At 48.2% G+C, this 15272-nt stretch overlaps 4 non-coding genes across 4 annotated transcripts; 2 read left to right on the top strand and 2 right to left on the bottom strand.

Annotated features, from left to right (window-relative positions):
* Positions 1 to 362: 362 nt before the first annotated feature.
* Positions 363 to 434, bottom strand: trnap-ugg (transfer RNA proline (anticodon UGG)). The gene has a single exon. It is a non-coding gene; the product is annotated as a tRNA-Pro (tRNA).
* A 2006-nt stretch (positions 435 to 2440) lies between these two features.
* trnae-cuc (transfer RNA glutamic acid (anticodon CUC)) lies at positions 2441 to 2512 on the bottom strand. The gene has a single exon. It is a non-coding gene; the product is annotated as a tRNA-Glu (tRNA).
* A 2580-nt stretch (positions 2513 to 5092) lies between these two features.
* On the top strand, positions 5093 to 5164 carry trnaq-cug (transfer RNA glutamine (anticodon CUG)). The gene has a single exon. It is a non-coding gene; the product is annotated as a tRNA-Gln (tRNA).
* Positions 5165 to 8067: 2903 nt separating this feature from the next.
* Positions 8068 to 8139, top strand: trnaq-cug (transfer RNA glutamine (anticodon CUG)). Its single transcript has one exon. It is a non-coding gene; the product is annotated as a tRNA-Gln (tRNA).
* Positions 8140 to 15272: the final 7133 nt, after the last annotated feature.

Raw genomic sequence — 15272 nt, 5'->3', positions numbered from 1 at the left:
CTCTGTTGAAAAGCAGGCTTCCTTATCTATGTAGGGGGGATAGATTTAGTTTTAGTTTTGAGATACAGCTCGGAAATAGGCCCTTCGAGTCTGCGCCGACCAGCGATCCCCGCACATTAACACTATCCTACACACGCTAAGGACAATTTACACATACACTAAGCCAATTAACCAGCAAACCTGTACATCTTTGGAGTGTGGGAGGAGAACGAATATCTCGGAGAGAACCCACGCGGTCACAGGGAGAACGTACACGTAGTCGGGACAGCAACCGTAGTCGGGATCGAACACGGGTCTCCGGCGCTGCAAGTGCTGTAAGGCAGCAACTCTACTGCTGCACCACCGTGCCCACCCTTAAAAGAGGGCTCATCCGGGATTTGAACCTGGGACCTCTCGCACCCAAAGCGAGAATCATACCCCTAGACCAACGAGCCATTGTTAGAAGGCTGTCGACCAGAAACGTCACCCATTCCTTCTCTCATCATCTCAATCCTAAATGGCCTACCCCTGGTTTTGGACAGCCTCAACATCGGGAACATTTTTCCTGCATCTAGCTTGTCCAATCCTTTAAGAATGTTATATGTTTCTATAAGACCCCCTCTCATCCTTCTAAATTCCAGTGATTACAAGCCCAGTTTACCCATTCCTTCATAATATGTCAGCCCTGCAATCCCAAGAATTAACCTGGTGAATCTACGCTGCATTCCCTCAATAGTAATAATGTCCTTCCTAAAATTAGTAGATCAAAATTGCACACAATACTCCAGGTGCAGTCTCACCAGGACCCTGTACAACTGCAGTCGGACCTCCTTGCTCCTAAACTGAAATCCTCTTGCAATGAAGGTCAACATGCCATTAGCTTTCTTCAATGCCTGCTGTACCTGCATGTTTACACCCAGCTCTGTGTCATCCGCAAACTTGGAGATGTTTCCTTTAATTCCCTCGTCTAAATCGTTAATATATATATTGTAAACAACTGGGGTCCCAACACCGATCCTTGAAGCACCCCACTAGTCACTGCCTGCCATTCTGAAAAGGACCCGTTAATTCCTACTCTTTCCTTCCTGTCTGTCAACCAGTTCTCTATCCATGTCAATACCCTACCCCCAATACCATGTGCTCTAATTTTGCACGCTAAACTCTTGTGTGGGACCTTGTCAAAGGCTTTTTGAAAGTCCAGATACACCACATCCACTGGCTCTCCCTTATCCATTCTACTTGTTACATCCTCAAAAAATTCCAGAAGATTAGTCAAGCATGAATCCCCCTTCATAAATCCATGCTGACTTTGACCGATCCTGTCACTGCTTTCCAACTGCAGTGCTATAACATCTTTAATAATTGACTCAATTGACATCTTTAATAATTGGCATCTTCCCCACTAACAATGTAAGGCTAACTGGTCTATAATTCCCCATTTTCTCTCTCCCTCCTTTCTTAAAAAACTCAACGGCGCAGGCAGCATCGCTGGAGAACGTGGAAAAGGCGATATTTTGGCCCGGGATCGTTCTTCAGTCTATTCCTTGTTCCTGCCCCAGGGAGATTCCTTGTGTGAAGGGTAGCAAAGCAGTGGGCAGGGCGTGCCTTAAGCCGACTGGGCTGATTCCTCCCAATTGGGCCCCACGAGTAAGGGGGCCGCGCGCCAGAGTAATCGACTCTCGGCTCCGGTAGATCTATCCCGGGTGGAGGGGGGAGAGAGGGGCGGAGAGAGAGTAGAGGGTGGAGGGGGAAGAAAGGGGTAGACGGGGAGGGGGGTGTGAGGGGGAATGGAGAAGGGAGAGAGGGGGAGAGGGGGAGGTGGGTCGTTCCCTCACGGTCCCGGGGCAGTGCTCCCGCCCCTCCAGTCGCCGTGCTTCACGCACATAGCCCCGGCTCCACCCCTCTCTCTCCCCTGGGAGGGCCGGGCCGGGGGTTGGAGCAACGTTTACAAACCTCGGCCTCAGCTCACGCCCCTCCGCCCGGACCCCGGCATCCGCTCCCTTCTCTCCTTCTCTCATTCCCTCCCTCCTTCCTCTCTCTTTTCCCTTCTCTCATTCGCTCCATCCCTTCTTTCTCTCCTTCCCTCCCTCCTTTCTCTACTTCTCTCCTTCCCGCCCTCCCTTCTCTCCTCCCCTCCCTTCTCTCCTCCCCTCTCACACACACATAACGCACAGACAACTAACACACACGGTGATCTACACATTTTGTTTGTTACTTGTATGCAATTTTAGATTAAAATGTAGCTTAGATCTGTTTGGTCCATTAAGTTGCAGGCACATTTTAAGCGCACATTTTGATTACTTTCCATTCTACCATAGAGATATAATGTCTATAATAGACTTTAATTGTGTTTCTATGAATCTACAGACCTTGGCTGGGAACCTGGGGCTCACCAAAATTGTTCCCAATTGGGCCCCGCACCTCCTAAGGCTGGCCCTGGCAGTGGGACTAAAAGCTGCCGTTCCCTGACCGGGAATCGAACCCGGGCCGCGGCGGTGAGAGCGCCGAATCCTAACCACTAGACCACCAGGGAAGCTGCCACTGAAGCAGACATTGGACTACTTCCTCTTGCAATTACTCACACTCATTCTCACCACATTCCACGCCTACAACACACACTAGCTGAACAAATGTCTCCACAGAGACCAATCCTGTCACTGCTTTCCAAATGCGCTGCTATAACATCTTTAACAATCGACTCAAGCATCTTCCCCCCTACCGATGTAAGGCTAACTGGTCTATAATTCCCCGTTTTCTCTCTCCCTCCCACCTTTCTTAAAAAGTTGAGTTACATTGGCTACCCTCCAGTCCACAGGAACTGATCCAGAGTCGAGAGAATATTGGAAAATTATCACCAATGCATCCATGATTTCCATGGCCACCTCCTTGAGTAATCTGGGAGGCAGACCATCTGGCCCTGGGGATTTATATGCCTTCAGTCCCAATGGTTTGCTTAACACCATTTTCTAACAAATGTGGATTCCCTTCAGTTCCTCCCTCCCACTAGATCCTCGGTCCCCTAGTATTTCTGGGAGAATGTTTGTGTCTTCCTTCATGAAGACAGAACCAAAGTACTTGTTTAACTGTTCTGCCATTTCCCTGTTCCCCATTATGAATCCACCTGTCTCTGACTGCAAGGGACCTACATTTGTCTTCATAATCTTTTCCTTTTAACATATCAAAATAAGTTTTTATAGTCCATTTTCATATTCCCTGCAAGCTTCCTTTCATGCTCTTATTTCCCTTCTTAATTAACCCCTTCGTCCCCCTCTGCTGAGTTCTAAATTTCTCCCAGTCCTCTGGTTTGCTGCTTTCTCTGGACAATATAGATGCCTTTTTCCTTGGATTTAACACTATCCTTGAGCCGCCTTCCCCACTTTATTTTTTTGCCAGACAGGGATGAACAATTTTTGGACTTCATCCACGCGGTCTTTAAATCTTTGCCATTGCATCTCCACCATCAACACTTTAAGTATATTTGGCCAGTCTATCCTAGCCAATTCCTGTCTCATACCTTCATAGTCTCCTTTCTTTAAGTTCAGGACCCTTGTCTCTGAATTAACCTTGTCACTCTCCATCCAAAAGCAGAATTCCACCATAATTACGGTCCCTGTTGCCCAAGGGGGTTTGCACAACAAGATCGCTAACTAATCCTTCCTCAGGCCACCAGGGGCGTCGGGGAGATGGCAGCCCTGCAGGCAGTCTGTTCGTTTTTTCTTTCTTTTTGCCCAACCTCCCTACTGCTGTTTGGTGGTCTACATATGACTCTAACCACTATGTTCTGCCCTTGTCTATTTCGCAGTTCTACCCATGCCGGTTCTACAGCATCCAAGCTAATGTCCCTCTGGCTATTGAATTAATCTCCTCATTAGCCAGCAATGCCACCACACCTCCTCTTCCTTTCTGTCTATCCTAATGCCCCTGTCCCAGTCTGGTGAACCTTCTCGGTACTCCCTCTATGGCAAAAATGTCTTTCCTCAGATTAGGAGAGCAAAACTGTACCCAATACTCCAGGTGTGGTCTCACCAAGACCCTGTACAACTGCAGTAGAACCTCCGTGCTCTTATACTCAAATCTTTTTGCGATGAATGCTAACATATCATTTGCTTTCTTCACTGCCTGCTGCACCTGCATGCCTACTTTCAATGACTGGTGTACCATGACACCCAGGTCTCATTGCATCTCCCCTTTTCCTAATCGGCCACCATTCAGATAATAGTCTACTTTCCTGTTTTTGGCACCAAAGTGGATAACCTCACATTTATCCACATTATACTGCATCTGCCATGCATTTGCCCACTCACCCAACCTATCCAAGTCACCTTGCAGCCTCCTAGCATCCTCCTCACAGCTAACACTGCCCCCCAGCTTCGTGTCATCCGCAAACTTGGAGATGTTGCATTCAATTCCCTCGTCCAGATCATTAATATATTTTAGGGTCCTCTGCCCCCTTGCATTGGTTCCCATTCCCCAGCTCAGTTAGTTTAAATGTGATCTTTCCTACACTCTCTTTCTCATTAACTGCACGCATATGCTTCCACGCTGTCGACTTCACTCACCACTGTTTATTATCAACCCACACGTGCTAGCAGAGGAGATTAGTTCATCTTAGCATCATGCTCGGCACGGACATTGTGCGCCGAAGGGCCTGTTCCATGCAGGAAGATGCAGGAAGATTGTTCCCGATGTTGGGGAAGTCCAGAACAAGGGGTCACAGTTTAAGGATAAGAGGGAAATCTTTTAGGACCGAGATGAGGAAAACATTTTTCACATGGAGAGTGGTGAATCTCTGGAATTCTCTGCCACAGAAAGGAGGAGGCCAGTGCATTGGCTATATTTAAGTTAGATGTAGCCCTTGTGGCTAAAGGGATCAGGGGGTATGGAGAGAAGGCAGGAACAGGATACTGAGTTGGATGATCAGCCATGATCATATTGAATGACGGTGCAGGCTCGAAGGGCCGAATGGCCTACTCCAGCACCTATTTTCTATGTTTCTATGTCTATGTTTCCTTTGCTGTACTGCCCTATGTTCTATGTGCTTAGGTTGAAGTGGTTACACCGTTCAGTCAGGGTTGAGATGCATCAGCAGGCAAAGCAGTCAGCATCTGCTGTGGGTTCCGTGGTGTAATGGTGAGCACTCTGGACTCTGAATCCAGCGATCCGAGTTCAAATCTCGGTGGAACCTGTTTGTCCTTGTGGACACATGCAGAGATTGTGGACACGTGCCTCCTCCCTTTTGGCCAGGATGTGGAAGAGAGATCAGGAACAGCCCCTTCGGCCCACAGTGACTGTGCTAGCATGATGTCGGTCGAGACAAATCCATCTGCCTGTACGTGCGATATCCCTCCACAGTGGAGCAGCGGGTAGAGCTGCTGACTCACAGCACCAGAGAACCGAGTTCTTATAGAAACTTACAAAATTCTTAAGGGGACGGACAGGCTAGATGCAGGAAGATTGTTCCCGATGTTGGGGAATTCCAGAACAAGGGGTCACACAGTTTAAGGATAAAGGGGGAAATCCTTTAGGACCGAGATGAGAAAAACATTTTTCACACAGAGAGAGTGGTGAATCTGTGGAATTCTCTGCCACAGAGGGTAGTTGAGGCCACAGTTCATTGGCTATATTTAAGAGGGAGTTAGATGTGGCCCTTGTGGCTAAAGAGATCAGGGGGTATGGAGAGAAGGCAGGTAGAGGATACTGAGTTGGATGATCAGCCATGATCATATTGAATGGCGGTGCAGGCTCGCAGGGCCGAATGGCCTACTCCTGCACCTATTTTCTATTGTTCTATGTTTCTATGATCATATTGAATGGCGGTGCTAACTCAAAGGGCCGAATTACCTACTCCTGCACCTATTTTCTACATTTCTATGTAATCCTAATCTCAGCTTCTGCGTGTGTGTGTGAGAGAGTGTGTGTATGTGTGTGCGTGTGCATGTGGAGTTTGCATTTTCTCCCTGTGACTGCGTGGGATTCCTCCGGGTGCTCCAGTTTCCTCCCACGTACCAAAGACGTGCAGGTTTGTAGGCTAATTGGCCCTCCGCAAAGTGCCTCCTGGTGTGCAGGGTCTGGATGAGTAAATGGGATAGCGTAGAACTGGTGTGAATGGGTGTTCGATGGTTGGTGCAGACTCTGTGGGCTGAAGGGCCTGTTTCCAGTAAAACAGGAAATGCAGATAGCATCTGTAGAAGGGTTTCGCCCCGAAACTTTGCCTATTTCCTTCGCTGCATAGATGCTGCTGCACCCGCTGAGTTTCTCCAGCATTTTTGTGTACCTTCGATTTTCCAGCATCTGCAGTTTCTTCTTAAACATTAAGCAATTGTTTCCAATGACTCAACCCTATTTAATGGTGTAACACTATGTATTTAGTATTTTTGGCTTGCAGTAACACAGATGCATTTTCAGCTGTTAAAAATAACTGTTCCAGGCACCCAACACCCTCTGTGAAAAAAACACTTGTCTTGCAAAAATACTTTAAAACATTTTCCCTGTCTCTGAACTAAATTAAACTCAACTCAAACCACAATCACTCAGTCATCAGATTACACCGTTATCATGCTTATCCACAATACACTCGCTACCCCGCTGCGACCAACGTTCACGGAAGGGCCACAGACATCCCGTGGCCACTGCGTGTGTGCTCCCTCTCATAGAAACATAGAAACATGGAAAATAGGAAGTAGTGTACCTGGACTTTCAGAAAGCATTTGATAAGGTCCCATTTAGGAGATTAGTGGGCTAAATTAGGGTACATGGTATTGGGGGTAGAGTGCTGACATGGATAGAGAAGTGGTTGGCAGACAGGAAACAAAGAGAGATGATTAGCGATTCCCTTTCAGAATGGCAGGCAGTGACTAGTGGGATACCGCAAGGCTCGGTACTGGGACTGCAGCTATGTACAATATACATCAATGATTTAGATGAAGGGATTCAAAGTAACATTAGCTAATTTGCAGATGACACAAAGCTGGGTGGCAATGTGAACTGTGAGGAAGATGCTATGAGAATGCAGGGTGAATTAGACAGGTTGGGGGAGTGGGCAGATGCATGGCCGATGCAGTTTAATGTGGATAAATGTGAGGTTATCCTCTTTGGTAGCAAAAACAGGAAGGCAGATTATTATCTAAATGATGTCAAATTGGGAAAAGGGGAAGTACAACGGGAACTGGGTGTACACAAAAATGCTGGAGAAACTCAGCGGGTGCAGCAGCATCTATGGAGCGAAGGAAATAGCAACGTTTCGGGCCAAAACCCTTCTTCAGACATCTGGGGATCCTTGTTCATCAGTCAATAAAAGTAAGTATGCAGGTACAGCAGGCAGTGAAGAAAGTGAATGGCATGTTGGCCTTCATAACAAGAGGAGTTGAGTATAGGAGCAAAGAGGTCCTTCTGTAATTGTACAGAGCCCTCGTGAGACCACACCTGGAGTATTGTGTGCAGTTCTTGTCCCATAATTTGAGGAAGGACATTCTTGCTATTGAGGGAGTGCAGCGTAGGTTTACAAGGTTAATTTCCGGGATGGCGGGACTGTCATATGCTGAGAGAATGGAGCGGCTGGGCTTGTATACTCTGGAATTTAGAAGGATGAGAGGGAATCTTATTGAAACCTATAAAATTATTAAGGGTTCGGACACGCTAGAGGCAGGAAACATGTTCCCGATGTTGGGGGAGTCCAGAACCAGGGGCCACTTACAGTTTAAGAATAAGGGGTAAGCCATTTAGAACGGAGACGAGGAAACACTTTTTTCTCACAGAGTTGTGGAATTCTCTGCCTCTGAGGGCGGTGGAGGCCGGTTCTCTGGATACTTTCAAGAGAGAGCTAGATAGCGCTCTTAAAGATAGCGGAGTCAGGGGATATGGGGAGAAGGCAGGAACGGGGTACTGATTGTGGATGATCAGCCATGATCACATTGAATGGTGGTGCTGGCTCAAAGGGCCGAATGGCCTACTCCTGCACGTATTGTGTATTGTCTATTGTCTATTCCCTTCTTCGACTTTTCTCCCGGAGACAAGCCCCTCCAGTTGGAACGAGAGGTTCTGATGGTGGGGAGATGGAGAAAAGAGACAGGACCGAGGGGAGAGTGTGTAGGTTCCGTGGTGTAATGGTGAGCACTCTGGACTCTGAATCCAGCGATCCGAGTTCGAATCTCGGTGGAACCTCACTAGGTGAGTTTATTTTATTTTATTTTAGTTTAGTTTAGTTTAGTCTAGCTTAGCTTAGAAACATAGAAACATAGAAAACAGGTGCAGGAGTAGGCCATTTGGCCCTTCGAGCCTGCACTGCCATTTAATATGATCATCCAACTCAGTATCCTGTACCTGCCTTCTCTCCATAACCTCTGATCCCTTTAGCCACAAGTGCCACATCTAACTCCCTCTTAAATATAGCCAATGAACTGGCCTTCTGTGGCAGAGAATTCCACAGATTCACCACTCTCTGTGTGAAAAATGTTTTTCTCATCTCGATCCTAAAAGACTTCCCTCCTATCCTTGAACTGTGACCCCTTGTTCTGGACTTCTCCAACATCGGGAATAATCTTCCTGCATCTAGCCTGTACAACCCCTTAAGAATTTTGTAAGTTTCTATAAGATCCCCCATCAATCTTCTAAATTCTAGCGAGTACAAGCCGAGTCTATCCAGTCTTTCTTCATATGAAAGCCCTGACATCCCAGGAATCAGTCTGGTGAACCTTCTCTGTACTCCCTCTATAGCATGCAGGATATTACTGGTGTATGGGGTGATGGCTAGTTGGCGCAGGTTCCTGTTAACTAGGTCGGCACGCTGGCGCAGCGGTAGAGTTGCTGCCTCACGGCGCCAGGGTCTCGTGTTCTGTACAGAGTTTTACGATCTCCCCTTGACCTGCGTGGGATTTCTCCGTGTGCTCCTGTTTCAAGTTCCTGTTCAAGTTCAAGTTCAAATGAGTTTATTGTCATGTCTCCCAGATAGGCCAATGAAATTCTTGCTTTGCTTCAGCACACAGAACATAGTAGGCAAAACAGATTAGTGTGTCCATTGTATAAATATATACACACATGAATAAATAGACTGATACAGTGCAAATAACAGATAATTGGTTATTAATGATCAGAGTTTTGTCCGAGCAAGGTTTAATAGCCTGATGGCTGTGGGGAAGTAGCTATTCCTGAACCTGGTTGTTGCAGTCTTCAGGCTCCTGTACCTTCTACCTGAACGTAGCAGGGAGATGAGTGTGTGGCCAGGATGGTGTGGGTCTTTGATGATACTGCCAGCCTTTTTGAGGCAGCGACTGCGATAAATCCCCTCGATGGAAGGAAGGTCAGAGCCAATGATGGACTGGGCAGTGTTTACTACTTTTTGTTGTTTCCTACCACACTCCAAAGATGTGCGGGTTTGAAGGTTAATTGACTTCAGTAAAAATTGTAAATTGTCCCCAGTGTGTGTAGGATAATGTAAGTGTATGGTGTGATTGCTAGTCTGTGTGGACTCAGTGGGCCAAAAGACCTGTTTTCACGCTATATCTCTAAAGTCTAAAGTAAAGTCTAAAGTATCCATCATCTTTATTCCATATCAATATCTATCTGTATAACTATAAAACTCTCATCTTGGATGAGTGTGTGTATGTGTGTATATATGTTTGTGTGTGTGTGTGTGTGTGTGTTGTGTGTATATGTGTGTATATATGTGTGTATGTGTGTATGTGTGTGTGTGTGTGTGTGTGTATGTGTGTGTGTGTGTGTGTGTGTGTGTGTGTGTGTGTGTGTGTGTGTGTATGTGTATGTGTATGTGTGTGTGTGTGTGTATGTGTGTGTGTGTATATGTGTGTGTGTGTGTGTGTGTGTGTGTGTGTATGTGTATATGTGTGTGTGTATGTATGTGTATATGTGTGTGTGTATGTGTGTATGTGTGTGTGTATGTGTATATGTGTGTGTGTATGTGTGTGTGTGTGTGTGTGTATATGTGTATATGTGTGTGTGTGTATGTGTATATGTGTGTGTGTATGTGTGTATGTGTGTGTGTGTATATATGTGTGTGTGTATATGTGTGTGTGTATATATGTATGTGTGTATATGTGTGTGTCATTATATTTTTGCAAAAAACACTACGCGGTAACAATAAGATTTTTACATATTCTGACACATGATTCCATTCTAAGCAGTGAACAGTATCACTGAAGATTTTATGCTTTATTTCACGACATTGCTGATTAAAGTTTAAAATTGTTTTCAAAAGGGCCAGCTTCCACTGATGACGTCACAATGAGGTTGGCGGGCACGATGGCTCGGCTCGGAGCTCGCTTCACACACACAATATTCCACGGACTTCGAGGGCCACATTTAAATTGTTTTACACCGCCACCAAGGAGGCATCGAGACGGCGGTGGTGATGGAGACATCGAGACAATGGGGCTCTGGGGCGGTGCCATTGGCAACCTCAGCTCAAAAAGAAAAAGGCAGCCAACAACCCCCCAGGTTATTCACCCCCCCCCCCCACCACCCACCCCCCCCTCAGGTATTATTCACACCTCCCGCCCTCTCCCCCCCCCCCCCCCCCCCCCCGTTATTCCTCCCCCAACCCCCAACCCCCCCCCCCCCCCCGCCCCCTTCCTCCCCCCCCCCCACCCGGGTTATTCACACTGCCCCTCTCGGGTCATTCACATCCCCCTCCCCCCCCCCCACCTTGGATTATTCATAAATTCCATAATCCTCCTTGTGGGGGATGATTAACTCCGGGGGGGGGGGCGCCTGCCTCCGGGGTGAGCGTAAACGCCATGCCCCCCCCCCCCCCCCGCGCTGGGGGACGAGTCCCACTTGGTCTAAATCTCTCCAAATCACTCCTTGCCTCCCGTGGGGGCTATGTGTGAGTGGTGTGATATTATGTTAGGGGACCAGGCCTCTCATGTGACAGGGACCCAACTAGTCCCAGTGGGTCTCATTTACATAAATCTGCCCACTGCCACAGTCATTAATTTTGTTTCAGTAAAAATTGTCCCTAGTGTGTAGGATAGTGCTAATGTATGAGGTGATCGCCGGTCGTCACAGGCTCTTATTGACTAGGGCCAGCACAGTGGCGCAGTGGTAGAGTTACTGCCTTACAGCGCCGGAGACCCCGGTTCAATCCTGACCGCGGGTGCTGTCTCTACAGAGTTTGCACGTTCTCCCCGTGACCGCGTGGGTTATCTCTACGATCTCCAGTTTCCTTCCACACTCCAGACGTGTAGGTTTGTAGGTGAACGGTAAATTGTCCCTAAAGATTGTGTAGGATTGTGTTAAGGGCCTGTCCCACGAGCATGCGACTCCATGCGGCAAGAGCGAACTAAAGGGCCTGGAGTCGCATGCTGGTGGGACAGGCCCTTTACTGTGCGGGGATCACTAGGTGGGGCTAAGGGCCCGTTTCTGGGATGTTTCTCGAAGCTGAAAGTAAACTCAAGACAACTCAAGGACACTGGCAAGGAGGTTGCGACGATATTTATTCTGATGATGTGGATGGCGGGGTTGCAGTGTCAGGCGTGGGCTCGGCGGGTAGTTTAATCGGTAAGACCTCGGTAAACGTTCTCCGGGGGGGCGTTGATGTGTCCGCCGACTCTCACGCAGCAGGAGATGAAGACTTGACATTCACCGGGAATATAAGCCTCGCCTGAGAGGCAGCCATTCTTCCTGCACGTTCCTCTTCCCCCATTGCACGCTGAAACGCAGGAGACAACAGCGTCTCGTAGAGTCATAGAGTGATACAGTCAGGGCCGGATTTACATATAAACTAGACAAGCTGAAGCTTAGGGCTTCGAGATCTAGGGGGGCCTACTCACCCCGGACCCGTCGAACCTCGCCGCCCCACCGACCATCCTCCCACCGGGACCTCCGACTCTTTGCCCGCTGACCCTGGCCATTCCCACCGCCCTCCAGAAGCCCGCAGCCGTCGCCTTACCTGCAGCCTGGACTCAGCACCGGGCCTGAATTTTCCACGCTGCAGATTTCCACTCCCCCGGGTTTGACTGCACTGGGTCCTCGTGCTAGACCCCCTAACCCTGGTAATCTCAGTGGCTCTTCCCCCCATTCCCCTCAAACCATGTGGCCCCAGCTCTTCCCCACCCACACTACAGTCCACATTACCCCCTATCCCCTGATCACCCACCACCCCTCCAGGTAAGGCATCGCGGTGAATCCCATATATATTTTTAAAACCGACTGTTTAATGACAACATACAGTAGGATCTAAAAGAGTCACACAGTCACTGTAGGGTGGTCACAGTCCTCTAGTCGTGGGGGTGGGGGATTGGGGGGGGGGGGGGGGGGGGCTCACAAGTGAAATAGCTTAGGGGCCTCCCTTCATCTAAATCCGCCTGGATACAGTGCGGAAACAGGCCCAACTTGCCAACTCCGCTCAACATGTCCCACCTACACTAGTCCCACCCATCCGCCTTTGGTCCATATCCCTCCAAACCCGTCCCACACATGTACCCGTGTCGGAAGGAACCGCAGATGCCGATTAAAACCAAAGATAGACACAACATGCTGGAGTAACTCAGCGGGACAGGCAACATCTCTGGAGAGGAATTGGGTGATGTTATGGGCCGAGACCCTCTTCAGACAGATCGTCTGCCTCAAGAAGGGCCTCGACCCAAAATGTCACCCATTCCTTCTCTCCAGAGATGCTGCCAGCATGTTGTGTCCTATCCATGAACCTGTCTACCATCCGGCAGCTCGTTCCATGTACCCACCACCCTTTGTGAGAAAACGTGACCCCTCAGATTCCTATCCTTAAGGGGTTGGACAGGCCAAAATTCTTAAGACTGGGTAGACTCGGCTTGTACTTGCTAGAATTTAGAAGATTGAGGGGGGATCTTATAGAAACTTATAAAATTCTTAAGGGGTTGGATAGGCTAGATGCAGGAAGATTGTTCCCGATGGTGGGGACGTCCAGGACAAGGGGTCAGAGTTTAAGGATAAAGGGGAAATCCTTTAGGACCGAGATGAGAAAAACATTTTTCACACAGAGAGTGGTGAATCTGTGGAATTCTCTGCCACAGAAGGTAGTTGAGGCCAGTTCATTGGCTGTATTTAAGAGAGAGTTAGATGTGGCGCGTGTGACTAAAGGGATCAGGGGTTATGGAGAGAAGGCATGTACAGGATACTGAGTTGGATGATCAGCCATGATCATATTGAATGGCGGTGCAGGCTCGAAGGGCCGAATGGCCTACTACTGCACCTATTTTCTATGTTTCTATAAACCTTTGTCCTCTGGTCCTCGATTCCCCTACTCTGGCCAAGAGACTCTGTGCGTCTACTCGATCTATTCCTCCCAGGATTTTATACACCTCTATAAAATCACCCCTCATCCTTCTGCGCTCCAAAGAATAGAGTCCCAGCCTGCTGAACCTTGCTCATAGGTGGCCCGACGGTGAGAGACAGCGCCTCCATGTGGCCGTGGACCTTCCTACCGCTATAAATCAAACATATCATGTGTGGTCGCCCACACTGTGAGTGTCAGTGTGGTTACTCTCGGACATAGTGCCATCCCCGAAGCCACAACAGAGAATTGTGGACGCAACCCAGACCAACACACAAACCAACCAAATACTACAAATAATAAAAGGCATAGATAGAGTAGATGTGGAAAGGATGTTTCCACTGGTGGGAGAGTCTAGGACCAGAGGTCACAGCTCCAGAATTAAAGGGTGCTTTTTTAAAAAGGAGGTGATGTGGAACTTCTTTAGTCAGAGGGTAGTTAATCTGTGGAACTCATTGCCACAGAGGGCTGTGGAGGCCACAAGTCAGTGGATATTTTTAAGGCAGAGATAGGCAGATTCATGATTAGAACGGGTGTCAAGGGTTATGGGGAGAAGGCAGGAGAACGGGATTGGGAGGCAGAGGTCAGCCATGATTGAAAGGCGGAGTGGGCCGAATGGCCTGATTCTACTCTGATAACTTGGTCTCAATGGGCCGAATGGCCTGGTTCTGAGTATAGGAGCAGGGAGATTCTACGGCAGTTGTACAGTGTCTCGGTGAGACCACACCTGGAGTATTGCGTACAGTTTTGGTCTCCAAATCTGAGGAAAGACATTCTTGCCATAGAGGGAGTACAGAGAAGGTTCACCAGACACCTGGGATGTCAGGACTTTCATATGAAGAAAGACTGGATAGACTCGGCTTGTACGAATTGTGCTAGAATTTAGAAGATTGAGGGGGGATCTTATAAAAACTTACAACATTCTTAAGGGGTTAGACAGGCTAGATGCAGGAAGATTGTTCCCGATGTTGGGGAAGTTCAGGGTAAGGGGTCACAGTTTAAGGATAAAGGGGAAATCCTTTAGGAGCGAGATGAGAAAAACATTTTTCACACAGAGAATGGTGAATCTGTGGAATTCTCTGCCACAGCAGGTAGTTGAGGCCACAGTTCGTTGGCTATATTTAAGAGGCAGTTAGATGTGGCCCTTGTGGCTAAAGGGATCAGGGGGTATGGAGAGAAGGCAGGTACAGGATACTGAGTTGGATGATCAGCCATGATCATATTGAATGGTGGTGCAGGCTCGAAGGGCCGAATGACCTACTCCTGCACCTATTTTCTATGTTTCTATGTTTCTATGAATGGCCTGATTCTACTCTGATAACTTGGTCTCGAAGGGCCGAATGGCCTGATTCTACTCCGATAACTTGGTCTCAATGGGCCGAATGGCCTGGTTCTACTCCAATGACTTGTGAACTAGTGAACCTCACTTCCACTTGACTCCATCTGCATGTCAAGGCCAGCAGCATAATCAAAGCGGGGTCGCACCTCAGCCACTCCCTCTTCTCCACCTCTCCCATCGGGCAAAAACCTCCAGATTCAGGGACAGTTTCTTCCCAGCTGTTATCAGGCAACTGAACCATCCCACCACAACCAGAGAGTGGGCTTGTCAAACTATTTACCTCATTGGAGACCCGTGGGCTACCTTTGATCAAAGTTCGCTGGCTTTATCTTGCATTGAATATTATTCATGTCATTCCCTTTATCCTGTATCTGTACACTGTGGACGGCTCCATTGTAATCATGTGTTGTCTTTCCGCTGACTGGCTAGCACGCAACAAAAGCTTTTCACTCTGCCTGTGTACGTGACAATAAACCAAAACAATAGACAATAGGTGCAGGAGGAAGCCATTTGGCCCTTCGAGCCAGCACCGCCATTCAATGTGATCATGGCTGATCATCCCCAATCAGTACCCCGTTCCTGCCTTCTGCCCATTTCCTCTGACTACGCTATCTTTAAGAGCCCTATCTAGCTCTCTCTTGAAAGCATCCAGAGAACCTGCCTCCAGCGCCCTCTGAGGCAGAGAATTCC

Source organism: Leucoraja erinacea, unplaced genomic scaffold (genome assembly GCF_028641065.1).
Source record: "Leucoraja erinacea ecotype New England unplaced genomic scaffold, Leri_hhj_1 Leri_119S, whole genome shotgun sequence".
Taxonomy (NCBI): Eukaryota; Metazoa; Chordata; class Chondrichthyes; order Rajiformes; family Rajidae; genus Leucoraja; species Leucoraja erinaceus.
This window is presented reverse-complemented; position numbering and strand designations above follow the sequence as displayed.